This window comes from Larimichthys crocea, chromosome VI (genome assembly GCF_000972845.2).
Source record: "Larimichthys crocea isolate SSNF chromosome VI, L_crocea_2.0, whole genome shotgun sequence".
Classification (NCBI taxonomy): domain Eukaryota; kingdom Metazoa; phylum Chordata; class Actinopteri; family Sciaenidae; genus Larimichthys; species Larimichthys crocea.
This window is the reverse complement of record NC_040016.1, coordinates 3,794,270-3,822,062: the sequence shown is the minus strand read 5'-3', so window position 1 is coordinate 3,822,062 and position 27,793 is coordinate 3,794,270. Positions and strand designations below refer to the sequence as shown.

Below are 27,793 nucleotides of genomic sequence, written 5' to 3'. Positions count from 1 at the left end.
TGTTGTAATAATGGCACCTTTTCCCTCAGTGAAAATCAGAAATCATTCAAATTGGTCAGAGTTCTTAAACCTTTCTCACTTTGCGATGTGCAATTATGCATCTCAATAATCTCAGGAGGGATGAAAAAACCCAAATATGCACTACTGTATTGCATTACCTCACTCACCATATTTCCTGACAGCAGTATGAGGTAAGACTTTTCAGGTCAGACGTTTTTAAGACTCAGGAGTTTGCTGGACCTGATCAATAATTTTGTTCTCTGTAATTATCTCACCATTGCACTCATTAATTACACTTTCAAGGCTCATTTCCAGTGTTGGCCACAGCTGCCCATTCTGTTGGAGCATCCAGAGAGGTGAGGGTGAGAGAGGGGTGGCGCAGGAGTGAGCGAAGCCTAATTAATACTCTGCCTCTCTGTCTAAGGTTGGCTGCCACTCGCAGGGGGTAAAATGCAAGCGCTCTGTCATGTGAGACTTCACCAAGTGGGAGACAAATGAGGTCTTTGGCGGCCAAATCGATAAGTTCCTCTGATGAGCCAAATTTAGAGAGTGCTGCTTCTGCTTTGAAGTAATCCACTAACACCCCAGTGTAAGAGTTTTCGAGAGAACTTCCTGTGTAGCCTTTTTCTGACTGAAGTATACATAACATATGGATCGAGAAACTGAGAGAAAACTCACATGGATCAGTGTCGACTGTGCAGATGCACCACAGTTATTCAAAGAAACATTAGGGCACATTACAGGTTAGCAACCTTAACCAACATGCTGGTTTTGTAAAACAGTAAAACAGTAAAACACAGCTGGATCAACACGCCAGGGTATAAACTTTTGCTGGCTTGGTAGATTTTTAGCTACTTTAGCAGCATCCTTGTACAGTATGGATGGCAATGTCAGTCGGTTGGTTAGTCCACCACTCTGGACCAGACTGAAATATCTCAGCAGCTATTAGATGGATTGGAAATTTAGTAGATATTTTCATGGTTCCCAGAGGATGGGTCAAAGTGATTTTGGTGAGTTTCATCTAGCCCAAGTTTGCCAAGGAGCCAAGACCACCACTAGCTGGTCAAAACTTTGACTTACCCAGAGAAATACCAATAAAGTAATTTGCTCAAAACTTTAAACATTCATAGTTCTTCATGAGGTTGCTATTAAATGGATTGCCATACAATATTCTAATTTGTAAGGCCCCAAGGTTAAGATTTCCATTTGAGTAATAATTTGGTCTAACAGAACCCTTCAAAACTCATGGCATTTCCATAGGTCTCAGCTATAATATCACACACAACTAAAATGGTGAATTTGGTAAATATTATATCCACTATGCTAACGAACATGGTAGCTTTCTGGCATTAGCATTTGACCTAAAGAACCGCTGTCTCTAAGCATAGCATGGCTATTGACTGCTATAACAAATACTGTATATAGATTTCTAAAATGAATTTCAGAAATGTTACTACATCTATGATGGATACTTTTGGACCAAAGGGAAGCAAAGAGAGTCAGTTAGTCCATCTGTGTGCCCTTATTGGCCTTTAACAGAATCCCATCCTCTGTGTGTTCATTTTTCAACTTCCCCATTCTCTAGAAAAACAAAACGAAACAAAAAAAAAAACACAGTCACTTTTTTTTCAGAGGGGAAGAATGATGGAATGAGTTTGGCTGATAGCAAATCCAGAGTGATGTGTGACGTTGCTAAATGTGATCGCTACCTTGCCAACCTCTCCATCTGTCCACGACGTTGGGTTGCCAGATTGGCTGAATAATTTCACCAGATCCAAACAGCTGTCAGCCCCCATCTACAGCATGTTCCCATGACAACACCTGGATACACTGGACGGGAAAGCAAAGAAGCTGACATCGTCACAAGATTAAAAGAAATCAGGTTACAGTGCTTGTGTCGTGATTACTTTTGATTAGGGTTGTTGATGTGTGAGTTAGAATATTAACTGTGTGTGACTCCTTTCCCTTGACGACAGCACGCAGAAGCACTTTGGGATACATGTCCCACAATGCTTAGAGTGCACTGTCAGCCCCAAAACATTATATTATTACTTTATTCGCTGACACTGCTCTGACTCACTTGTCTCATGCTAATTATCATATTATTATGGTTAGTGTTTAGGTATGAATCCAACAGAGGAGAGACAGAGGTCGGTATTAGTTATACATTCAACACCTACTGTAATATCCTCTTCTGAACAACCTGAGCAAAACATCAACTTGTCAGAGCTGAGCTAGAAACACACTTAGAGGTCTAAGCACACTGATGCCATCTGCTGTTTGTTGGATATTCTTGCACTTGTTCATTAACTATGTATTAGTATGAAAGTGTTGTGTTGTCTATACACAGTATAGGCAATTTTATCTGAAAGATCTTTTCATGTCTCAAAACTGCTTTTCATTAGTTTCAGCCACATCGTAAGTCCTGTTTCCACTAGAAATAAGCAGCGCTTTGCAAGTATGGCAGTCCTGTTTCCACTAGAAATAAGCAGCGCTTTGCAAGTATGGCACATGGCATACATATGGATGCATTCTGAAAACCGTATAATCGTTTGGCGGCAGAGAGGGCAAGTGCGAGAGAGGCTGTTAAACTCCTGAAATGTAAGTGGTTTGGCATGTGGATGGAGGGAGGGGCAAAGAAGAAGGGGGGAGAAGAGAAATGGTAGAAGAGGAGGAGGGTTAGGAGAGGAGAACCAGCTGGGGTTGTACCTCGAGTCAGGATACAGCTGCAAGAGCAGTGGTGTGTATGGAGGCTTAGGCCAGACCAGGCCTAAACATGGAGCAGTTTCACGCCTCAGCTGCAGAGAAGTCAACTGGGAAACATGGGGCTAATAAAGAGACTGGGAGCAGATGATTTTCTGCTTTTTCTGAGCCTCCCCTCACACACAAGTCTGTTTAAAGGGTTTTGGACTGTATCTGTATGTACTGCAGGAATCTAGGCATACTGTACGTCTGAGTGTATTCTCTAAATGTGCGTGCTTGTGTATAACTGCTTTCATGAGTTTTTTTGCACCACCATATGGTAAAAGACAAGGGCCTGATCTTGACCATGACAACAGAAAACAGATGGCTTTCTGTCATCCAGCCGCACAACACAAACAGGTACTACTCTTCCAGCCCGAGAGGTCCAATAAAACCAGACAGCCTTTGGCAAACATTGCGTGTTGTGGCTGTTTTGAGATTATCTGAGGAAATTCATGTCATATTAAATTGATTTTACATTGTGCAAGTGATTATTATTCTGTCTGATTTTGCAGACATTTTGGCTAGGATCACTCATCACAGAGAATAAAGTGCCATGCTCCTCCACAAGGGGGCAAACTCTCTCCAATATTTGCATGTAGGTCCATGAATACCACGAACACACAATGCTGCAGTTTCTCAAACAACAGATCGGCCTTGTAAATATGATAAAAGTGGCATAATTGTTTGGCCCAAGTATTCAAATGTGAGTCTGGGCTGCAGTTGAGTCTGTTGTTCAAACAAGGTTTTAAAGCAAAGCAACTTCTTTTTTGCTTCAAAAGGCATGCATGCCTTTCCTTTCACCTCGGAAATTAACTTCCCACCCTGATACACAAACTTGGCCGTTTCATCCCCTTTGCAGTGATTTTTTTTTCTTGCCTGAGGCAGGAAACAAACACAGGAGGTTTTGTGCTATGCTGTGGTGGGGGTTGAGACCCCCCCACCCCTCCCAGCGACTCAACTTGATGTTGGGAGATGAGACGGGAAACAGGTGTCACCCATGACCTTCAGTGCTCAAACACTACAGGCCTCACAATCAGGGGCGCTCCGATAGAGGAGGGGGGGGTCTGCTCTCCTCACAAGCTACTTTACCAATTCTCCTCTCATCGTTTTCCCTCTCACTGACAATTATTAGGTAACCCCACCCTCCCACATTTGTCATCAAAGATTATTTCTATCACAGTCGAGCATTCAGGATTGTGTGTTTAACATCATTGCTGCTTTCCCAGTTACACTGCGTTTCTCCCGTGTTCACCTCAATCTCACCTCAACTCAGAAAGATGACCCTTAAGACAAAGAAGGAAACACAAAGTAATAACCTCTAAATCCCGTCGGCTGGCTTATGTGAAGCCGGAGACGATTGGGAAGTCTGCTGTTGAGAAGGATAGATGTGGGAGCCGGCCGGGTCTGTGTCCTCGGCATGTCTGTCAGCGCTACTCCTATCGCCCACTCTGTTTTCCTCATAAGAAAAAGATTAATTCTGCAGATTATCAAGCTTCAATAAAGTACTTACTGTTAACCAGTAGTTGGGAGAAATTGATGCGTGGTGCAGACGTGCGCGATGGGCGGTCAGAGAGAGGTACGGAGCACAGTAGACACCAATACACCTTTAATCAGACTGAAAGTGTACGTTACTACACCTGTAAACACAATAACAATTTAAATCAAGAGGGAAAAGAGGCAGAGGGATGTTGGTATAGGGCCATAAAACAAATGCAATTTATGGTATGCTATTTCTTGTTGCATTTTGGCTTGTTCTGAAGGTATGTATGAAATATGAAATATGAAATAACAGGCAGCTAAAATTTACAAAAGAAAATTATTACACCACCAATTTAAGTATTACTGACTGTGTAGTGAGTGAAACATCAAACTTGTTGATCATCCAGTTCCCTTTAGAGGAAAAGAAAAGAAAGATAAAGAAAAAGAAGCACTTCTAACACAATTTATTGTTCTTTTAAACTATAAAGTAAGATTGGAAATATATCATATCACATATCACTGACTATAATAAGTCATAATCTGACAGGCAACCCTAAAGTGAATACAGTGAGAACATTTGGGTGATTTCTCCACATGGCTTCACGTCAAAAGAACAAGCTCCACCACATTATCCTAGATGATCCTCAATAAGTCACCCAGTTATTCTTTGACACATAAACAAACCCTCGTCAAAAAGGCATTTTCTTCTTGATTCCACTTCCATTCGGGCCTGTATTTCACGTGAACAGCTGTATGTCATAGCTTCATGGCCATTATCTCACCACAGACATGACCATAGAAATCCCTAACCATTTGTCTATAGAAGGGCGCCTGTTTATGGACTAATGGTTATCCTGGTTGTGTGTCTATGGCATGAGCCTGACAGCCAACTGTTTGACACTGAGGCCACAGAGACAGATGGCGACCAAATGCCTTTTATTGCCTGCCTTTACCACTTGTGTGTCCCGATCACATCAGTCATGAACGCTGCAGGGACTACGTGACATGAAGCTCTCTCTCCCCCTTTCTCTCTCTCTTGCTCTCTCTCTCTATCAGATCAAAATGAATGCTGCGATACAATGTGTGATTTACACTTTTCATATTTAAACCTGCTGCATTCTGTATGCATGTCTGCGTGTGTCATTTCGACTGTATGTGTGCACAGATACTGTGTGTGCACATGCAGTTAATGTTTGTGTGTTTGTGCTTTGGAGTGTCATATTGCCACGCTATGTGCTGACACAGCGCCTAGAGCTACAGGTCGCACCTGGTGTGTGAGAGCAGTTCACCAGCTGCTGATGCTTGAGTGTCAGATGCACACACACACACACACACACACACACACACACACACACACACACACACATTCATACCACATGCACACAACTGTATATTTGTTCATTCCATTCCTTACACATGTGCGCATGTATACGTACGCCCTCGCACTGACATATGCTCCTCCGTGTCACGCATGGGCTCCAGTTCATAAATGTGTGTTTCTACGTAACGAACATATTTGTTCGCAAGAACAAAGAACAACACATGCTGCGGCGAGGTACTGAATGCCGCTCTTCCTGCGGCACAATGAACCCGAATGTCCTGCAGGCTGCATAAATATATACACACAATACTCTGATATACCAATGCACAATTGTATTATTGTATTGCTTCAACATACATACTTTAATACAACGATGAAATCCTGAAAATATCATCACCTTTAAATGAATAGTTCAACATTTTTGGAAATTCACTTTCAGCCAATTAGCTTGGCTTAGCATAAAGACTGGAAACGGGGAAATAGGTAGCCTGTATGTATTTTATAAGGTAACAAAATCCAACACCCTTAAAGCTTTCTAATTAGTACATTATATTTTATTTGTTTAACTGGATGCCTGGTAACTTCAGAGTGATTGCACGCCTTCAGGAGCACTTGACTTTTCTAAAGGTGCTGTAAAGCTGTTTCCATTTGTTTCCACTCTTCATGCTAAGCTAAGGTAAGTGGTTGTAGTTTCATATTTACCGTACAGACATGAAATGGTATCATTTGTCTTGTGCTGAGAATGCACAGAAATACTTTTTCTAGAATGGCAAACTATTCTTTAGCACAAAGTCGTGATTGTGTGCCAACTACCCTCGTAGTATCATTTTTTATAGTGATCTTCTCTGTCCTTTATTCAAGAAATTTCATTTGGTGTTTAATGTGCTGTGTGGATTAATCCCCTCAAAGAGAATAAACCTGTTAACTGTTGACCATGTAGACTTATTCGGAGTGTTTGGCAAATGATAAAGAGGCTCAGCGTGAAATTATTTCATTCCCTGACTCAGTAAACAGAAGGTAGGTACACTTTAACAGTGCCTTTGACATTGTGAATTATCCACAGCTTTGCCTGATTATCGGGCCTTAATTCTTGGTCATGTTCCTCTGGTTGTTTACTTTGTCCCAGCCGAGAAGCCACAAGTCTTGAGGTTTGTACCCGTGCACACAGCTTTCCACTGATAGCACGTTAAGGGAGTTCACACATTGTCCTGACTGCTTCAAACAGGACATATAAGATCAAAGACTGTCTAGACTCATAACTGCTGTGGTATTGCGTTGTCAGTGCAAAGCGTGGAGTTGGCTGACATTTTGTGGAGATAAAACAGGCACGTCACAATCATGAATCAGACAGCAATTTGCCAAAAGTGTGTGGCTGAAGTTGGAGATAAGGAATCAAAGTTGAGCTGGCACCAGTCGAGCCACTGTTGAGGCTGGAAAGGTGACGCTAACACGGCTACTATCACTTTCTTCCAATACAGACTAATCTAATCAGTTGTATTACAATAAAGACAGACTGGAGGTGAAACTGTATAGACGCCAGAAGCCCAACACTCCAGAGATTAAACTCATGTCAGACGAGACTGGAGACAGTCTATATAGGAAGGAATATAGAGAGTGAACATGGACCTTTCACTGCATCCACATGAGAGATTAACACTATTCACAGGAGATTATTTTGCATATGAACTTTGTGTTATTGCTCATACGCCCTTGATTTTAACTCCAAAAGGTGCCTCTTTTTCTAACATCTGGTGATTCACTGCATAAAATGTTTAAATAGCAGGCCTGTTTTCCTCCAAAGGAATTTCCTCCATGCTCACTTCTTGTTGACACATATTTGTTTGTGGTGGGGCTGGGAGGAGAGCGGAGGGCGAGGTGTGAGGCAAGGAAACCATCATACCCCCTTCTGAGATGGACAAGCCCCTATTATCCCCTCGTCCACCACCACCCCTTCTCCTTCTCTGAGTGGGGGCTCATAATTGGACCTTTGTGCTGTGTGTGAATTCTTCGCCTGCACACACTTTCCCAGACTGTGTCCGGCCACCAAACAGATGGGGTCTGTATGCAGAGGACACGCACACACACACTGCCCACAAACATACACACATGGACACACAGTGCGTCAGTGCACGGGACATGTCACACTGCCATGCCAGACCCTTCTCATGCCCCATTAATAAGAAAAAAAGACATAGCAGCACAATGACCAGAGAAGGAGCTTGAGGAGCCCTCTCCTCTGCCCCTGCAAGGAGGCCTTACACCCCTGAATCCGTGGGCTTTAAAAAAAACGCTGAACATTCAATAATGTTTTTGTAACTGGGACGTTTGAAGTCATTGAGGGAGAATGCATCATTTTTGGGAAAAGGGGGAGAGAGGAAGGCAATAGCCAAGGGTCTATTGTTTGGCCTTTCTTTGGCTTTGTTCACATTATTGAACATTGTGGAAAGTAGCATGGCTTGGAAGAAAGCAACAGATTACCAAGGCAACCAGAGCCTGTAATTGTCTGTTAGCACTTTAGAGCTTGCAGCTGCACAGGGCTCTTCTCAAACAGAGCCCTGTTTTGGTCATTGGTGATAATAAGTAAGGAGAGGGATTTTGGGGGCAGGGGGTGGGTTGTGTGTGTGGTAACAGGGGCCTCACAACTTTTCTGTCTTTTGGAAGTATGAAACTTTTCTCTCTTTTTGCCCTCTGCATTTTCATTCCTCTGTCATTTTCTCGGTTTGTTTCTGCCACTCACTCATATTCCCACCTCATCCATGACTTTGTCACCAGCTCTGTCACATACCCTCTTTACTCTTTTCACTCATTCTGTCATTCACTCCCCTTGTGTTTCTCTCACTTCCCCTCTCTCAATCCGCAATGTGACGAGATTGCCACTTGCTAGGCTGTTGGATCTGCTTTGTTTGGACACTCCTATCCGTCAGCAAACAGGTTCTGGGATCCGTATCGCTGAGCTCATTTTGTATCAGCACCGTGGCAGGAAAAACAACACCTTTCCATGGTAGATGCCAGTTTTATGATTGTTAGAGACGAGAGAATATGATTTGTGTCACAAGACAGATATCAGATAGCAGTGAATTGTTGATTTGAATGAAATAGATGACAGGTTATGAAGCAGGGCAGAATGTAGAAGTGTTTATTTAAATGCACATGTCCATGTCTTAACCTGTCTGTCTCCTTAAAGCATTTATGTCTCCCGCTTTGCAAAAAAGTATGCCTGCTTCCCGCCATATAAGAGCAACACAAAATGGAGCAGGGCACTTTTTCACAATTTAAAGCGAACAGCATGATGGATTCTGGCAGGGATTTCCTCCAAATCAATAGTCATGCTTTTTCCGATGGAATGTAGCTGGAACATCTGCTGCCCGAGGTCTGACCAACAGGTGCTTCAGAGCGGCACAATGTCGTGAGAACACAGAGCCCACTGGGAGCGGGGCAAGGCCAGGTGCTGCAGAGCCATGTTCATCTGTGGGGGAATCCACTTTATTAAACCAAGCAGAACTGTAAACTTGATCCAGGAGAGAGCAGAGTTTAACACAGGGCCAGCTCGCCCACGCAGGCGAACATTGGCTCGTGAGGCTATGCACAGATAGGAGACGGGTTATTCACCAATCTTCTTCCAACTCCCTCATATCACTGTCTGTCACAACTGCTGCTGATGCAAAGCAAGCAAAAAGATGTTTAATTAAAAGTTCTTGGTGGAGCATACAGAGCAAAAATACTGAAATATTTGCAGGGAAATAGTTTTGTCTGGCTACATAGTCTGCATACTGGGGGGAAATTTACAGAGGGAAAACTATTCAGGGGGAAAAATAACTGAAACGACACTTCACCCAGAAATGTTTGTTTTTCCCATTTTGGTGCTATTGACATAGCTGTTCCTTCGTTCCGGCCTGTCCTGTCCTTTCACAAACACACCCAGGTGCATGTTGGGAGTGTTGCAGCCAACCAACCTTGTCGCTGCAAGCCTTCACCACGGCAACAAGCCCAGTGGAATTGATGATTTTCAACACTTCACCCTGAGGGAGTGTGAAGATTGCTGACGTTGGGGACTGCAAGGTGTGTCTGTGTCAAGGAGAAGACTGCTCTACACAAAATTAGGGTTAAATAAATAAGTTATTGTTTGATTTTTCTTCAGTCAGACAGAATACTTGTGATTTTTGCACAGCCGTCACAATTGAAAGTTCCACTCGGACACGCTCAGCAAATCGTTTTGTTAATTTGGGTTATGGTGCCAGAAATGCGGTGTGATATTTCACCAAGAGGGGAGAATTGTAAAGTCCAGCTGTTGGCTTTGACAGCTTTAGGGCACAGCTGGTCTCGGTCTGTTAATATGTGTGTGTTCGTGTATATGTGTGTGTGTGTGTGTGTGTGTGTGTGTGGCTGATATGGATGTACAAGTGTTCATTACTTATCCAGTGGCTCATATCTGCTAAGTCCATTCACTATCATTTTTCTAAATTGTTAATAGCTGATGTAATGAGGTATGTTCACCAAATCATTTTGCCTTTGAAATGAAATGAAGCTGCGATGAGGTATGAATTATTAGTGAGATAGAGATATAAAATTCATTAAACACCTCTACCAGGGAGGAGTACTTGTGGCAAATATAATAAGAACATGTTATTCAGGGTACTTACCGTAAGATTATGAAGATTGATTCAGTCTTTTCTGACCATGCCTATTAATCTTTCCCACCTTTGTTCTAGCCAATGGGACTCCACTGCATGGATGGAGGGATGGCGGAAAGACGAGTGAGGTAAGGGGTCCGTTCCCCTGGGTGTAGTGGGGAGTTAGATGAGCCTTGGCTGTAACCCACAGGGATCAAAGGCAGCACAGTGAGACCCAAACACTGTCCTCCACTTCTCTCCTCTCCTCTCCTCAACCCCCCTTGTTCTCGCCTCTCTTTCTTATCTGATCGGGCATCCACTCACTCCTATTTGCAATTCTAATGAAAATCAGACACCTGCCCTGCCAACCTTCGCCCCTCTCTGCAGATCCCTGCCACAACAACAAGGAGAAAGAGAGAGAGAGAAGAAAAGAGGCAGAGGGAAAAGCAAGTGAGGTAAAGAAAGTGGGAGAGAGCCCCTATCAGAAGCGGGATATTATGTTACTGGTAGATTGGATTGTCAGATGGCCCAGTGAGGGAGGCAAAAAATGGTCTCTTTTATTCTGGGTTGCTACAACAGAGCTCTTCTCACACAGTGAAAGAATCACGTTATGATGTTGGCTGTCGGACTGGTGGGAGGACCTAATCACCCCCACGGGAGGTCTAACATCGGGGTGATCCTGGCCTCTGTCGTCCCCTTCCATGTTGGGGGAAGAGGTGGGGGTTTCTAAGGTGGTGACGTTTTGAAGTCCACAAGGATTGTAAAGCCATCAGCACTGATATGTATTGTGCACATCGTGAAAAACCTTCAGACATCACCTCCAGAGTGTCATTTCAATTGTGTCTCCTTAAAGCTTTATTTATGAGCTGGTATCAGTTGGGGTGAATGCACCATATAATGTTACAGAATGTGTAAGACCGGTTAAAGACAGTGTTCAATACGAACAAGAGTTTACTGTGTATCCTGCCCATTACCTTACCTCATCTATCACCGCACACAATCTGCACCTCTCCATGGCCCTCACTTGCTGATAGCCAAAGGTTGAGAGTATCAGCACCCCTAAATGGGGCCTTTAACAGCCAGCAGACTAAAGAGAGGAAAAGAAGCAGGTGGGGAAGGAGGGAGGTCAGCACGATGCTATCAGTCCATTACAGACCCCCGAGGACAAAAGCAGCTTCTCTCCCTTTCAGTCTGGCCTAGTTGTGGTCAATGCAGGGCCACTGTGCTCCACATATGGGTACCCAGACAAAGAGGCCTTGATACAGGTGTCAAGAGGTGCCCGTCATCTTGACTGGTCTGTGTGCTGAGTTCAACGCTTGTTTTAGGTTACTTTCTACTAAGGAACAAAGCAACAGAGGGCTTCCTCTACCTTGGCTAGTCAAAGGAAAGACCATTTAGAAGCAGACCACACTACATGAAAGCTTAATGATGTGTTGGAATTTATATATTGGTTGAATTTAGATCCTATTATCCTGTGACATTCAGCATTCGTTGTAGCCATAGCAAAGCATGAGTGATAGCCACAAAAATGTTACAACATTTAAATTTATTTCAGCTTTGATTAGAACCATCTTGCAGTTTGTTCTCCTCACAGTACTACTTAGTGTTCTTTGCTGGGAGAGAGAGAACTGTTTTTGTGTGGCGGGCCTCAGGGACGGCTAAGAAAAAACAACACACACCTGTTTCCCCTCTTTTAAAGCCTTACACACTCCCTTTGGAGCAGCCACTGGGGCATAGAGAGTGGATTGTACCGGTCCTTAATCCAGACGGGCGAGGACAGTGGTATTGTCACCCATTTAGAGGGTTTGGGAACATGTGGCTCACCCTTTAGCATGCTTCAAGGGGTATGGGTGAAGGCAGGCTGCGGGCCACAGTGGCAGGTGCTATGACGGATGTCCTGTGGAGTGCCAAAGCAAACACGGGGAGGCGAGGTGGGGTCAGGGTGGGGCAGTCATAAGGGTAAAGCGGGTATGGGGAGATTAGTGTGCCATGGCCCTGCCCTTTAGAGAGAGGAGAAGGGGAGGGAGAGGTTTGGGCAGTGAAAAAGAGAGGTGTCAGGACACAGGGTCACATTCTGCTGCATCATGCCTGTGTGTTTTTAAAGCAAGGTGCCGAATGAATAACCTCAGATTAGAGTTAAGTATGAAATAATGCAAGGCAGAAAATGAAAAATGTCCAGGTCAGCTTTAATTTCTCAGTCAAACAAAGAGGCAGTGTTTGAACAGCAATCAACTCTTCATCTACTTGGACTTGTAAGGCAACTTTGATGTCCAGCTCCAACTTGCAGCAACAGCAGCAGTGGGAGGAAGTATGAATCAGGTAGAGTTTCACTTGCCTCATGTCCTCTAATGGCCCACCCAATCACCAGGACATGAGCATTACACAGAACATGTGCACAGGAAGCCTGGAGGTATTGCTGTTACACAACAGAAACTGGATATGCCTTGTTCGCTAACCTTGGGTCCCTGTCCTGCCCTCAGCCCCCCTCACACCATTATAAGGGCGACGAAAGAAGGGCACAGAGAATGTGTGAGTTTCAACCTATTCTGGACTGAACACTGGTGGGCAGCTCCATTTGCCTGTAAGGACATATTTGTGGATGAAAGGTTGAATGTAGGTTGTGGAGAATTTACATTGCTAGCCAAGGGTCCTAGAGACATCTGGAGAAGTCCTTAATATTACAATGGCTGTGACATACAGGGGGGTAGGGATGTCTGGGAGAGGAACAAGAAAACTAGAGAAGCCAAAGGTTAGCCTGTGATTTTGATTAGATATAGGGGCTTATACAGGCTTCTGAGAGTGGGAATGTCTGTCCAAAGCTGGACATTGAACCAAAAATGGGTGGAAGAAATAACCTAACCACAATGGTGCAAATACAGTCTGTTCTCTGCTGGCTGCCAGGGCAGTCACCACAGGGGGAAACAGGAATGAGAGTAGCAGGTGGCAATGTAACTTCCCAGTGCCTTGACCTGACCGTGGATCTTAGAGTACAGTAAAACTTCTTTCTGTTGTTGCTATGTCTTATATACTAGTCTGGCTGTCCCCAGTATAATTACCAAAGCAAAGTACCACCAACCACACTTGGGGCAAAAGTGTTCAAAGCTGCTTTCAGGCACTGTTCAACTATCCAACAAGCACTTGAGTTGAAGCATACTGATGCCTTTACTCTTGTATAATTTTTCATTATACTGTTCCAAAAACCAGGATGTCTAGTCAACCAAGCAGTACATGAGCGGTAAACATGATCCGAGGAATGTCTGATAGAAGTTCAGAGGTCAGAATGAAGCATGCCTTGGCAGGGACAGAGGGACATAGCCACCTGGTCATCTGGGTTAATTATAAATGTTGCAGGCCGCAAGAGGGGAAGATGAGCTGGACAGCTGTCTCTCCGGACACACATATAAACACACACTCAGGATCACAGCCCATATGCAAGGTCCGCTCCGCTGAGCACCAGATCCCAGGGGCCCGTCGTGGCTGAAAAGCCCTTCACCGCAGCCAGGTGGAACTGGGGAAAAGTTCACCATCACAGCCGCCAAACTCTCTTTCAGTCTCTCTCTCTCTCTGAGTCTCTGTTTCTCTCTTAGAGCCTCCCACGGAAATACAAGATGAAGTATGTTCTTTGGATTCGTCTACTGTAATTCTCTGGTGTTCTCATGACTATTCTGATAGGAAGTAGACCTTAGAGGCCCTTTGGAACAGAGAAATTTGTGATTTATCAAGAGTTAGACATTGTTGATCAGGTGATGAAATGAGCAGAGTGGAGATCAATGCTCGAGGGGTGAAATTCTTATTATCCACACCTTATGAAGTTAAGAAAAATCAATCTTTTATCTCAAGGATAATTTCAACCAGTGCGTCGAGAATTCTTTCAGTAATATACTTGAGTGGAAGGTTGTACCTCCTTCTCCCCAGACCACAGTCACAAATAAACAAACATTAAAGGTGTTCATAATAGGGCCTATTCCATTCAAATACCAATTTGTCACAGCCTCCCCTTAGCTGAGCCCATGGGGCTCTGTGCTAATAGGTTGTGCTTGGTTTAATTGTGAAATAAGTGCTTCTCCGTGCACAGGCAGAAATCTGAAACCCCACAGGTGCGACACACACCAGCGCACACGCAGTTTGCTCGTGACATGATGACGCGCTACACTCAACAGAAAAAGGATGCAGAGGTACAGACGCAAGGGGAAGGGCGAGGAAAAGAGATAAGCAAAGAGACTGGAGAAGATGAGTAATGGTACAGTTGACAGGGAAAAAAAGTGATGGATAGGGATACGTATTAAAGAGGCACCAAGAGAGTGAGAAATATGAAATTGAAAATCAAGCAAGAAATAGTGTAAGGGTGATTATTTGCCAAAGACACTTGATACCACCCGCATGTCTTCCTCACAGGTTATGAAACTGGACACACACTGGATTATGAATATCAGTCACATTCAGCACCTGTGTGTTTACTTGATAATATTTCACTGGGTGTTGATAGAGGTAAAATGATAAGGCTGATTATTTTTTGCTGACCTTGTACATTAAGCAAAGCGCACTGCTAGAGGCGTCAGACACACAGCCATTGGAAAATACTGTGGTTGCCAGCTGATAGCAAGTTACATGAAATATATTTTGGTTTTTTTTCTAGATCTAGAAAGCAGACAGACAGTTGAGTTTGAGCTTTTGTGGAGGCATTGTCCAAAAAAAGCGCTGACAGAAGAGAAGCAGTCCCCCCCCAACTATGAAAGAGCTTTACTGTATACAAGTGTCCATTCACTGGAAAAGCCATTGCAGTAAAGTGGAGGAGTAATCCTGGCAGGGCCTGTCTTTTCACTTAGGAAACCCATAAGAATCCAAGCCCTGAGCAGAATGCCTCCCCTGACGCCCATAGCTGAGATAGCAAAGACGGCACTAGGGCCACGGTGTTTGAAATAAACACAGAACCTGTGTCCACTGGGTACAATAAGACTCATGCTGGTTCTTTATGCTGCAAACAAGTGTGTATAAGTGATATGTGTGGGTATGTAAAAAATATTTGATGTTTTCAGGCAAATCAAAGATGCACAAGAGCTCCCTTATTCAAGGACACATCATATTAAAACCATACCCTTCCTTCAACCTTTTCATAGCATGAATGCCAAACCGAGAAAAGGAAAACTCCACCATTAATTTCCACTGTTCATTTTTTGATTGTCATACCAATCTGCTTCTTTTGAAGTCCAATCCATAAGCATCAGCACACTTCACTCTAACCTTGTTTGTCAGATCCAAGCCAAGGAACATGCTTAGCCTTTAATTTCCAACTGCACAGTGACAGCTGGGGACAATCTGCTGCGTATCAACCATGCCAAGCCACTTCTTCTCACAGGCATCTGCCTTTGAGAAACGACAATGTCACCTGTCACTCATGAGCACTATTAAACCAATCAGGCCCCCAGGAGATCTGATTAGGTGGGCCTGCCAGCATTTAACCCACTAAGAAAATGAAATGCCCCGCTGTTGTCCCTGCTTATCATGGTTGAAACCCGCTGTCAACAACACACAGAAGTTGGCCAGAAACACAAGATGGATAAGAAGTCGCGGGTAGTGATGTGGTCTGATAGAAATGCTTCATGGATGAATGGATTAATTCTGAAATGTATGTGGTTTTGTAAAATTGTGCAGTAAGTGCTCAGTAAGATCAATAAAGTAATTTACTTGATGGTAAAAGGATTTGCTCCATTATGACTGTTGAGTATCATCATTCTTGTTCTCATATGTTTGCCAATTTTAGTGAAAGTAACAAACCTAGTGGACTGAGGAGTCTGTCCTTCAGCTCGGCACACGTGTGTCCTGCTAAAGTTTTTGCTAAGCAAGTTTTTGAAATGAACCCAGTTTCAACGGTGCTGTGTAATCAACCCTGAATTTCCCGGAGTGAAACGAGACGTTCCCTGTACAAACTGCACAATAATAACAGTTTAATCTTTCTAGTAAAACATGACTTTGAAAATGAGCACTTTGCTTGTGTCAGAATGTTCTCTGGTCAGAAGAGCTGGCCTCGGTCCCCTGTCACCCAGTTACAGCATCCAGCCACAGCCAAACAAAGCAAAAGTGCCGATCAGCTGCAAGTTGAGCCCAGCTGTTGCTGGGGCTGGGAGACACGGAGCAGAGAGTAGGGTGGGGTGGCGACGAAATGTCCAGTGCAGGGAGAAGGGAAGGGGCGGCTGTAAGGTGGTGGCAGTGGAGGGAGTGCAGAAAGGGAATACAGGGGATGGAAGGGATCAGGCTGGAGTGTTGGATGAGGGATCGGGTAATGTTTGGCCAAAGCCTGAGGAAGTATCATATGCGACACCTTCATGCGAGAAGGTTACTCCGGGCTGAGGCAGCCTCCCGTGCCACGGGCCTAAGGAAAAGCTGACGGATACACATACACAAGTCCACATGGACAAATACACAGAGACAAACACTCTCTTCTCACATTCACACACAAATATTCAAAGATGAAAGCAGTCACTGAATCACATTCTCAGCAAGTCCCATTTGCCAGCACACACACTCATTGATTAGTCCACACAGCTAGCACAAACACGGCAGCTTCTAACAGCTGAGTGGTGAAATTGGAGGGCTCCACCCAAACAAAGTTTAGCGGGTCACAATCAGTTCAATAGTCTGCTGTCCCTCGCAGGGCCTTGGGACCACAGAAACTCTGCACCATGTGCAAAATCCTAAACAATCTTTTATAATATCATCAAAACAGATATTATATTCATGTGAGGGCGAATATTCAAGCAGGAAATAATAAGATAATACGAAGCAGAAGTCTCTTAGAAGACAATTGAAACATTTGGCATATCAAAAGATGAGGGTTTCCATACGATGCATTCCTAATGCTACAAGGATGAAAGAGTCACATTAATCTTGAATGTCAGGTCATATGCATCCATCATGATGCCAAAAGATGAAAAGGACACTTTCTATTTTATCTATATATCCATCACTCTTTCATCCAATCTGTCCATACTGGATCGGCTTTAGCATTTATATTGTGCATTTATTACAAAGTTAATTCTGCTGAGCTTACAGAAACTCCTTGTCCTCTGGGTCGAAGTGTCCAATCAGCAGGTGGTGGTCTGGCGATTGACATCTGAGCGAGATGTGATCACAGATAGCTCTCCCTCTCTATTCCACCTGGGGCTGGCCCGGCACTCGTGACTGACAGCTCTGCTCTTAATAATTCATCCGGCCCTGGGTGTCTGAAGGTCAGGAGATCATCTGCTTGGGCTTGGGCACTGAGGAGAGGTGGCACTGTCATCAAATATTCATTGACCTGCTGTACTCCCAATACACTCTCAAAATACACAATCTCCTTCGCTAAACACAGCACAGATTCGCACCCAGCTGCTTCAGTGGAATAGCAATGGCACTGATACTCTTTGACTGTGCCTGAGGGTGCTGGTTTTGGAAGCAGGGTGCAAAGGACTGCGGCTATGAGAGAGTGTGTATCTGTGCCCTGTGTGTTTATGCTGAAGGCGCATATGGCTTATGAGTCAGTCAACAGACGTAACTGCAGATGAACCAGTGTGGTATCCATTTTTAATTGTATAGCCAGATGGAAAATAGCACTGAATGCACCAAAATTCAACATCACAATGCTGTTAATTTAGCATTTTCTGCAATCACAGAGCAATACCATGAATCAAATGACATATAAAGAAAGGAGAAACCCATTCATTTCTCAACTCGTCCAGCAAAAATGGCACCACCCGTGGAAAAGAGTGTGCTGCCTCTTCCAGATTTTGAAAAAAAACTTGAGTGCAACAGAGATCATCTCAGTCCCATGAGAATCCCTGTAACTGTTGTAGCAAATTGTCTAGTATAGCACATCCACTCCCTGGTCAATGTCCTTGTGTGTATGCTAGAGAAGAGAAAGCAAATAAGATGAAGTGATTAGTGTCTCCAACTTTCTTAGTTGCAAAAATAAAATGACAACATGACACACTGTGCAGTTTTGTGCAAAATTATAGGAATATTTTGACAAATATTGGAATCTCCCATTAAAATAATTATTGGATGAACTATGAAACTTTTTTTTATTTTTTATTTTTTATATCGTAATTTAAATGAATGAATCCAGAAACTTTTCACGGACCACCAGTCAGCACTCAAAAGTCCATATACCAACCACATCATTAGTCAATTTAATATTTGTTATGGAGAGTATAGAAAGCCTCCAAAAAAGCTGTAACCAATCATCTGACCCATTACAACCAAGAAAGTCACATTTCTGGTACCAATTCAGAGCAAAGTGCTGCTCATATGAAATATTCTGTGAGCAGCAAGAACCTCCATATGTGGAAATGTCTCCACCAGTCAAGCTGTGCAGCTGTAGAGACGCCAGCAGAACTGATGACCTAATGCTAGTCCTGCTTCATCATGATCACTCCTGAAGGAACACACACACACACACACACACACACACAAACTCTCACACTGAAATACACATCCCCTCTCTGAAGCCAAGGCATTACGCTCCACTCACTCCCAGATTTCAGGCAGGTGCTGCTGTTGTTTGTCGGAGTGTTTGGCAGCACAGACTTGGATTGCAGCAGTCCCGTGCATCTGTATCAGCTTGATACGAGCAATTACGTGTTCCTAGTGGTATGCTGCAGACCTAACTCACAGACCTAACTGTTTCAGTACAAGGTTTCTCAATCTGAATGGCAAGTATATGGGCGTTTATGACTCTTAAAGAGTAAATGCACATGACAGAATGGTTATCTTAACTGCATTCAGTATGTATGCGTGCGTGCATCTGCATTCTGTTACAGACTCATGTGAGCACACATACAGCATGTGTGGTCCTTGGTTATACCGCCATCGATTAGGTGAAGGAAAATAGTGTTTCCTCAAGGTTTCTGAGAATGAGCTACACAGCAACATTTTGAGGCTCTGCTGCTGATTATGAATCTCACACTTTAACAAACCAAACTGAGGGAGTCAGGGCACGGAGACAGTACGATACACTAAGTTTGTGTTACTGGAGTAAGAGCGCGTGGTTGTGCGTGCGCTTCTCTAACAATTATAGTCTGCCTGTAAGAAGTTTCCATTGTAAATTACAGAGTTGATTATTTTATTCATGAGCTATGACAGGGGTTGTTTATCATGCAGTAGGTGAGTAAATATCTGCCTCAGAATGAGTCTACTCATGCGTGAGTGTGGAGTAATTTTCTCCCGCTTAGAGGCTGATGAGTTGCGCATGTTTGACTAGAGGTGTGCACATTGGAGGTGGATGTGTTCACAATGATACAGTTGGTGTAGTGCCAGGGAGTGGAAGTGGGTTTGGGGGAAGGAGGAACTGGAGAGGAAAAGAGAGGAGGGAGTATACTTAGTCCAGAAGTCTCATAGAAACAATCTACCTCAATAAACCACTGGGGACATAGTCTGTATAGCTTTAATAACTTTGAACAGCTCTTCTGAAGAACTGTCATCCCACATACTAACATAAACAAACACAGTCCTGCTCACACTTTGCGAGGCAGAGCACTATATGTCAGAGTGTTTGGTTGATGTTATTTTACATCCAGGCCATATCAATCATTACTTAGCTGGTGACATATTTGTTATTTGGGACCCTGCTGGAGATGCCACAGTTGCATTAATTGGATTGATAAATACACTTGAAAACAAACATATTTTCTTAGTTACATAAATGTCATTCAAAGTGCACAGTACTGTAGATGTGATGGATTCATAATGCAGTCTGCTTACATACCTGTATAAATATATTTAATGTCTGTAATTATTGTTTTTGTCCTTTTTTTTTAATTTAAAAAGTCCTACAAGGTTTCCAAAACAAGCATTCAGTCTGCATTCAGGTGTCCAGAGAACAAGCCTGACAAACGACTGCTCTTTGTGTGAGGATATATGGAAGATATGAGCAGTTGTGTTGGGGCTTTAACGGATGGAGCCACAGGTGTTAAACAGTTAAGCGCTTTAGCTGCTCTGAGGGAAAAGATGTTATTGAACCAGGAAAGGCTTCTCAAACAGCCCCTCTCTGCAGGGCAACTCAAAGCCCATGGGTCAGAGGTGACTGTGAGCAGCAATGGAAGCCATTTGTTTGGTTGTCATGGCTCAACAGGTGAGCCCTGGGTGGGGGACCGGGCTTCTCAAAACATCTCACCCGACAAGAAAAAAAAATAGCACCAGAGGCTCAATAACAGGAATGTCCACCACACACGGTCACTCACTCACCACACACGTCACAACAACCCGTGTTTACCCTTATTCCACCCCGTGTTCACACTACTGTGTTTGCTTTGTAGCTTTGTGAGGGAAGGCTGCCCCCCAAAAAATGCTGAAGCAGAGAGAAGGAGAAAAAAAAATGGAAAGAACAACTATGACCACCATGGGTGCACAGCTCAGTGCTTGTTTTTGTTTGAATGTCACAGGGTCAAGCTTTTTTTTTTTTTCTTTCTTCCTTTAGTTAAGGGAGACACCAGAGCTGCACCTGTGCTTCAAGTGCCTCCGGACTGGTAGCTACCCTCTGGCTGGGTTGTTTTGTATAGGATCCAGCCTAATCATCACATTGAACACGTTGCTGTACACATTCCTCCTCCTTTTAGTCCATTGTATTGTGTGGCCAGTGAAGCATTTTCTATAGAAGCTGCACAGCTCATTTATACAGCTTTTGGGTGACTTCCATATCTTAACAAAGAAGCCTGATTGCTTGTTGGCAAGCCATTTAAAGCTAATTTTAAATTATGTCCTACATTTATGGGCAAATGATTTTGTGTGAATGATTGCAGTGTCCAAGTTAATGAATTTAAAATGCAAAATACGACACTGTGTAACCTTTCTGCCATAAAATAACACATTTCGAATCATATTGATGTCACACTGACTTATAATCAGTGAATAGCGTCTCTGTCATTCCCACTCTGCTCCTGTCTGTTTCTATTCAAGCGTTTCACTAATTCACACACCATCATAAACTATTTTGTTGAAACTAGTATTGCTAATCATATTTTATAAATAAAATGTTTTCTGGCTTCCATCTGATGTCCCCTGGTTAGTACAGTCTGTTAGCCAGGCAGTCAGATTTGAGTTCAGAGCAACAGGGGAGTGTTACTGTTTGTACCACAGGCATTTTGGACCACCAGGAAGAGAAGGTTCTCAGGCCTGGGACGTGGAGGAATGCAGATAGGGAGTGGAACTGGTGTTGTGCCAGAACCGGAGCTGGGCAAGCAGGCAATAATGTAACCAGGCTTAGCAGTCTCTATGGACATAATGGCAGAGGCAAAAAAAAAGACTGAGAAAAGAAAGAGGACAGTGACGGAGGAAGCAAAGAAGAGAAAAGGTATGACCAAGCAAGAGGTCACCAGACAAGAGTAAATCTGGGACTTTGGCGAGAGCTTTGTGAAATAAAAAGATGAAAAACAGACACTGGTTAATATTAGCTGGCTGCTATGTATGTAATATAATCAAAACAAATAAACAGTGTACACAGTATACAGCTGTCCACATTTACCACAGTGGTAATGCACTATGAAACTGGGGGCGCTAAAGTGCAAAAATACTAATTTCTCTGAAATGTTGCTTTAACAAGCACTCAACATAAATGTTACATAAGATCAAATCAAATAAACAATAGATTAAAAGACTATAATATGAAAGGGATTGTCCATACTGACAAACCCACATATTATTCCAACCTGACTTTACAGTTTCCCTGAGTTCTATAAGCATTTTAGTAATGTTCAGTTCATTGTTTTGCATTTGAGCCTTCCAACTGTTTTGTTTTGGTTCAGTCTCACAGCTCTCATCAACACAATTTCCAAATGTTTTTTTCACAGGGCTTTTTTTCAGTAAAACTGAAAAAAGTACTGATAAATCCACTGGACGCTACCTGCGCAGCACCAAACAGATACAGTTAGCAACCAGCATGTAAACATAGTGTTGTTCTTCTGCCTCCAAGAAAATCTTTTACACTGCTTTAAATATATTTTGCTGGAAGAAGTACTCCACACTTGACAAAGCCATCTCTGCATAGTCTCTGACTTCCTGGTTTCTTCTGGAGCTTTCAGCTATATCAAATGGTCTTCAACATTGAAGTAAACGTTTGAACATCTATAATTCTTTAACAACTGAGGACTCCAGGACTTGAGGACCTTGAGTTGCTTTAAAGAATGAACTGAAGTTTTTCTGCAGTTTTTTTTACATTGTACAATAATTACTATTACCTAAATTAAACATCTGAAAACTTCAGCACTGACCTCCAGCTGGACATGTACATGCAAATACACCCTATCGGCTGTCCAATGGTTAACTCAACATAGGCTGTTCTTCCAGACAGCAGACCAGTCAACTAACAAGCGTGAAGTTATGGTCCAAAGCAGAACACGGCAGAGCATTAGATGAATTATCAGAAGGGGCCGTGACTATTTCAAAGCTGTAAAAACAAGGCGGTACACATGAAAACATCTGTGTGTGTGTGTGTCTTTGTGTTTGTGTTTGAGTGAGAGAGACTGAAAAATCTAACTATTTGAGACCAAGAAAAATACATGGAACATCATCATCTCAATTTTCCAGGAGTCCCCAGGCTCAACAGCACATATGCAAGTGAACTCACACACACACACACACACACACACAAGCACACACACACACACACACACACACACACACACACACACACACACACACACAGATGTCCTATGTTGCCCCGTCTTGATAGGCTCTGCAATAGAGATAATTATGCTTAAATGCAGCCGTTTAAAATTAAATGAGCAATAGTAAGTAATGATGGCCTATTTCCCATCTGTCTGTGCATCGCTCTGTAGCTGAGCCTTGTGAATGAACATCAGTGTTCTGAATGCATAGAACTACTTCAGAGACTCTATTTATCTCCCTCATTACAAGCGTATAATATAAAGCAGTTTAGAAGGCTCTTTGAACGCACAAGATCGCCCCAACTGCGAATAGAAAATCTCACCTTGAAAGCAAGGCATGACATTTTCATGTAAAAAAAAAAAAGAAGAAGAAAGAAAGTGGAGTAAACAGGAATGAAAAACAGGAAGGATGGACTTGTTGATTTTTGTTACCACAACAGTCTTCCTGATTCTGACTCATGGGCCTGTAAACCAGATAGTGAGAAGAGTGTTTAAGCAGGACTTAATGCTTTGCAGGTTGATTGAAACCAGGCCATTGACATGCAGGAGAGTGATTGTTGGGTGATTGAAAAAGCAACTGTGCAGAGGGAAAATAAAAGAAGGTCCCGGGCTGAGCGAAGGAGGCCCTGAAAAACATCCTGCATGCATTCTAACAGAAACTTTACAGCTTCTCTCTGAAATAGTGTGGGAGAAAATGGCTGGCTGGAGCCTTCAACCACCTGTGTCCATGCATTATTCTGTTTTTGTTTGACTTGGTTTCATCTTTTTCTTTTAACCGTCTGTTTCCTCTAAATCTCTTTCTATTTTTCTTTTTCTGTGGCTCTTTGTCTCTTCTTCCCTCTTTCTCTTCTTCTCATGCACACACACAGACACACACAGACACACACACACACACACACACCAAACAAGTCCAGGGCATGCAGGTGTGAAGGTTGTGTAAGCAACTTATCCCAGGTGCAGATCAAATGTTTTTGTTATGACATACACTGCATTGCATTTCTACATTCCAATACATTATTAACCTTATGTTTCATTCTAATTGTTTGAAAAGTCTAGCACTGAAAGGCAGATTTGAACATTTGATACATCTGTTGTTTATGTCATGTGATACAAAGGCTTCAAAGATTTCTTGACATGGTTAAGCTGGTTGTAAAATACACACTTATTTTCTTTTCAGGTCAGTTAAGTATGAGTGAATCCCATTATATGCCAGATATAAAAAAACAAAATCTGGTATTGAACTAGGCATGCAATTGGAATTTGATGAAATTATGTGAAATATGTGCTTAAACTGTTATGACGGACGGCTTTTTTGTCTGCTGAGCATGACCTGCATTTGGAGAAGCAGACTACAGTGTGATTGATAATCTTCTAAAGAGGAATTAGATTGAAGAGGCAACCTTGGCATAGACACACAGACTCCCATCTGACAGTGTCTTCCACATGAGCCCATTTAACTGTCACCAGATGCAAACCCTGTGGGCTTATGGTGACAAACTGGCACTATGATGAACAACTGTTTCACAGTTTAACAAGGAACAGTAAAAGGCAATATTTTTCAAAAGAAATCATAGGAAAGCATAGCAAAGTTTTTGTGGTGTAGACTAATTTCCTGTCACATTAATTTAAATTCAACATTTAAAGGTGACAAAACCAAGATGCATATTTCAAAACCTGTAGCATGAGAACCAAACCAATCTACAAGCTCATGTTTTATTTGCCTTGGCAGATGCGTCTGGTCCCTGACAGATTTCCAGGTTTGATATGATACTGTTCACGTCATTGGAGCCTCACCTCATTGGTCATTGAGCCAAAATTTTAACCAAAATGGCTGCCACTGACGTGGAACTGCTTCTATTGAATATGCTATTATTAAACGAAACTGGACGCTATATTTGCTCTGAAAGAAGAATCAAATCAGGTAAAAATGAGTAGTATTCTAAGCTCCAGTGCTGCACTGAAGCCACACCCGCTCGTGAGAGCAGTCAAGCAGCTGTATGAAGCGAGTGAAATGTGTCAGAGTTCAGAGAATTACATGACTAACTCTGAAACACTGAGCAAGATGAATTAATCTCTCGGTGCAGGGGTATGGTCAGGGTGACCATCGAGCCACCCTTTAGGACCACCCAGAAAATTCTGGACAGAAAACTGGTGAAAAACTAAACTTTGAAGAACTTTTCCTCTTTATGAGAGTGTCAACAATTACTAAATGGATTGCTATGTCCTTAACTTTTTTCCATGATGAACTTGAAGAATGTCAACATTGTAAAAAATGATACCTGCTAAACATTGCCATTGTGATATCATGTGTAATTTAGGTGAAATGACAGGCAGCAGTGGATAACCAAGGCATTTTTTTTCTCAGAGCCCTTAAAACTCTAAAAGGCTACACACAGCAGGGGGCTGTATCTCCTTACCTTCTTGCATCTTCACACGTTTCTTCAACAGCTGGCAGAGGCTTCACTAATCTTTCCAATCAGGCAGATATTTCCTGTCCGCACTACTGTCAAAGAGAGAGAAAGGGCAAGAGAGGAGGAAGATGAAAAGCCACCGATGGAGTGAGGGCAGAGAAAACTCACAGGAGAAGTTCCTGTCATTACTGCAGTTGACTGTCCGTGTCTGCAGGCACGCACGCACACATTCACACCTGCAAATGGGTCAGTAACCCACAGACCGAATGTTCTTTCGCATGCCTGCATGTATGCATTCATCCAAGTTGACATATATACACACACATAACGGACAGGGCATGTGGAGAAACACAATATGGCAAGCATGCATGTCCACTGAAGCCTTAAAGACAGCAAAAGTAAACACATTATACACTCACTTTGGAATCATACTTTTAAACAATATTATATAAGCCACAAATAAATGTCAATTTTAATTAATTTCAACTCAATCAAGTTTAATATGACATTACAAGTACGGGAGATCCTACTCCAAACAGGTCCAAGATGAAATCTGAAATGAGTGTGTTTAATCCAAGACAATCAATCTTTTCCCCTCAATGACTGCCAGACTTCAGAGGTCCGCATCTCACTTCAGACCTAAGTTTGATTTCCACTCCAAATTTCCTGTTATGGTCATGTTTTAATCAACCTCTGTGTGTTTAACTTGGAGGCTTCTTTAAGGTGTCAAGAAATGGATTATTCTGAGGCCATGCACGATCTAAAAGATGCTGACGTGTTCAAAATTGTTTAGTTATTGTACAGCAGTGGTGTTTTCAAAGAACAAAATCCAGGTGTGCTGAGCATTGTTCTGCTGTGATTTTCATATTTTATTATTTGTTTCATTGTAGTATTTTTACTTAAAGAAATAAAACAGGGTTTAAAGAGACTGAGAGCGCGACAGATAGAAATTATGAGTGTCTGCTTGGAGTTAGACATGCGGAACTGTGGTGCATCTGCCTTGTCACGGTCCTGGCTTCAACAGCCTGAGGTGTCCACGTTAAATAAGCACAACAAATTCAGCACAGGAGGAGGCGGGGGTGTGTATATGTGTGTGTGTGTGTGAACAGGAATGGGGAACATCAGGCGAGTTTGACACGTAGCAGCACCTTACCGGCAAAACTAATCACCTCGTCATGTCTGGAGAGCAAAAGGTTAAATTGATCTGCAGAGTTAAGTCAAGATGGAAAAGATCCAGACTAGTGCGAATGACAGTACATTGCTGTCAGCAGTTGTAATGAGCTAATGAGGAATAAATGCAACCTGTTGAATGACTTCAGCTGTGAAATAAAGTGATGTTTATAACACGGGTCTCAGATGTCCATATCTCATTATTAACTTCATTTTAATGCCTCTCCTCCTCCACAGATCCAGACATCTGCTGTGTGTTCATAGATACATAGGTTTTTGCATCACGCCAAATGCTACCAGCCAGTAGAGGATTCAGTTTTGGAGTTTGGCATGTGGAAGACATTGTCAGTGTCTTGTGTAATGCTAGATGTTAAATTATCACATTTGATGGCATGACGAATTAGATTTTGCAAACTTGTTTTGCATGGCACTTCAAATTTGTCAAGGTGCTATGGAATGTTAATTTACACCACATGGCTGATTCTTATTTCTTTTTTTTTAAATGATAGTTTCATAATTTAATCTATTGAGTTTTCCTATCTGTCCAATGACATGCATACAGTGCTTATCTGTGTGTAAGAGAGAGGTTCACCTATCCACGTGCTCTTGCGCCATATGTGTCTATGTATTTTGGCTCTGCATGCGAAGCTCTTGATGTGAGTTCAGTACACTGTGTTTGATTTCTTGAACTCCAGCATTCTTCCAGGACAAGCTCCAAAGAATAAAGTGGAGGTGCATGCTAAAATGTTATGAGTGTCCATCCAGAACTTTTCCAGCTGGATGCAAAAACCCTGACAGTTTCTGGCTCTGCTTTCACTCCACTTTATCTCTAGAAAACATTAGCAGAGGGATATCTCACTTTACCTTTCCCTTTCACTAATTCCCTGAGTCTCTTTTTTCGTCATACCTGCGACATGCTGTTGAAATTTGACAGTGTTTTCGGGGAGGAATCGCAGTTGTGTTGGCCAGAATGGTCCGCTGCGCTGTAAGGGAATTGGACGTGCATTAGAAGCATTGAACATCTGCTTAGGTAGTTTAAACAGCACCTTTAAAATCTGGCCAAAACAAGGGCCTTGTGTTATCGTCCACTCCTTTTCCAGTAAACAGATGCTGATAAATGGAGTATATTTTCAATGCTTTATAAATCATTCTCTATCTCTCCTAATTCACCATCCAGTAAAAGTGTCAGCAATTTCTCATCCGACTTCTCCCTACTTTCAAATATTCCTAGAAGTTGTTGGTGTTTTGTTTTTTTAAATTGCTGATAAAAAAACATTTCTAAACCAGAATATTCTGAATACATTTTGATAAAATCCTGTTAATCACATTCTGTATTTGACAAAGCGACAAAAAAAAAACCCTCTGTTCAGTCAGTTTATACAGTTGTCAAGAGATTAGGAACTACCCAATTACACAGTATGA

The 27,793-nt window shown here is 42.6% G+C and overlaps 1 long non-coding RNA gene across 1 annotated transcript; it reads right to left on the bottom strand.

Annotated features, from left to right (window-relative positions):
- Window positions 1–17,716: 17,716 nt before the first annotated feature.
- Window positions 17,717–27,347, bottom strand: LOC113745788 (uncharacterized). Its single transcript, XR_003462402.1, has 3 exons — window positions 27,279–27,347; window positions 25,208–25,293; window positions 17,717–18,037 (listed from the first exon to the last, which is right to left on the bottom strand). It is a non-coding gene; the product is annotated as an uncharacterized LOC113745788 (long non-coding RNA).
- Window positions 27,348–27,793: the final 446 nt, after the last annotated feature.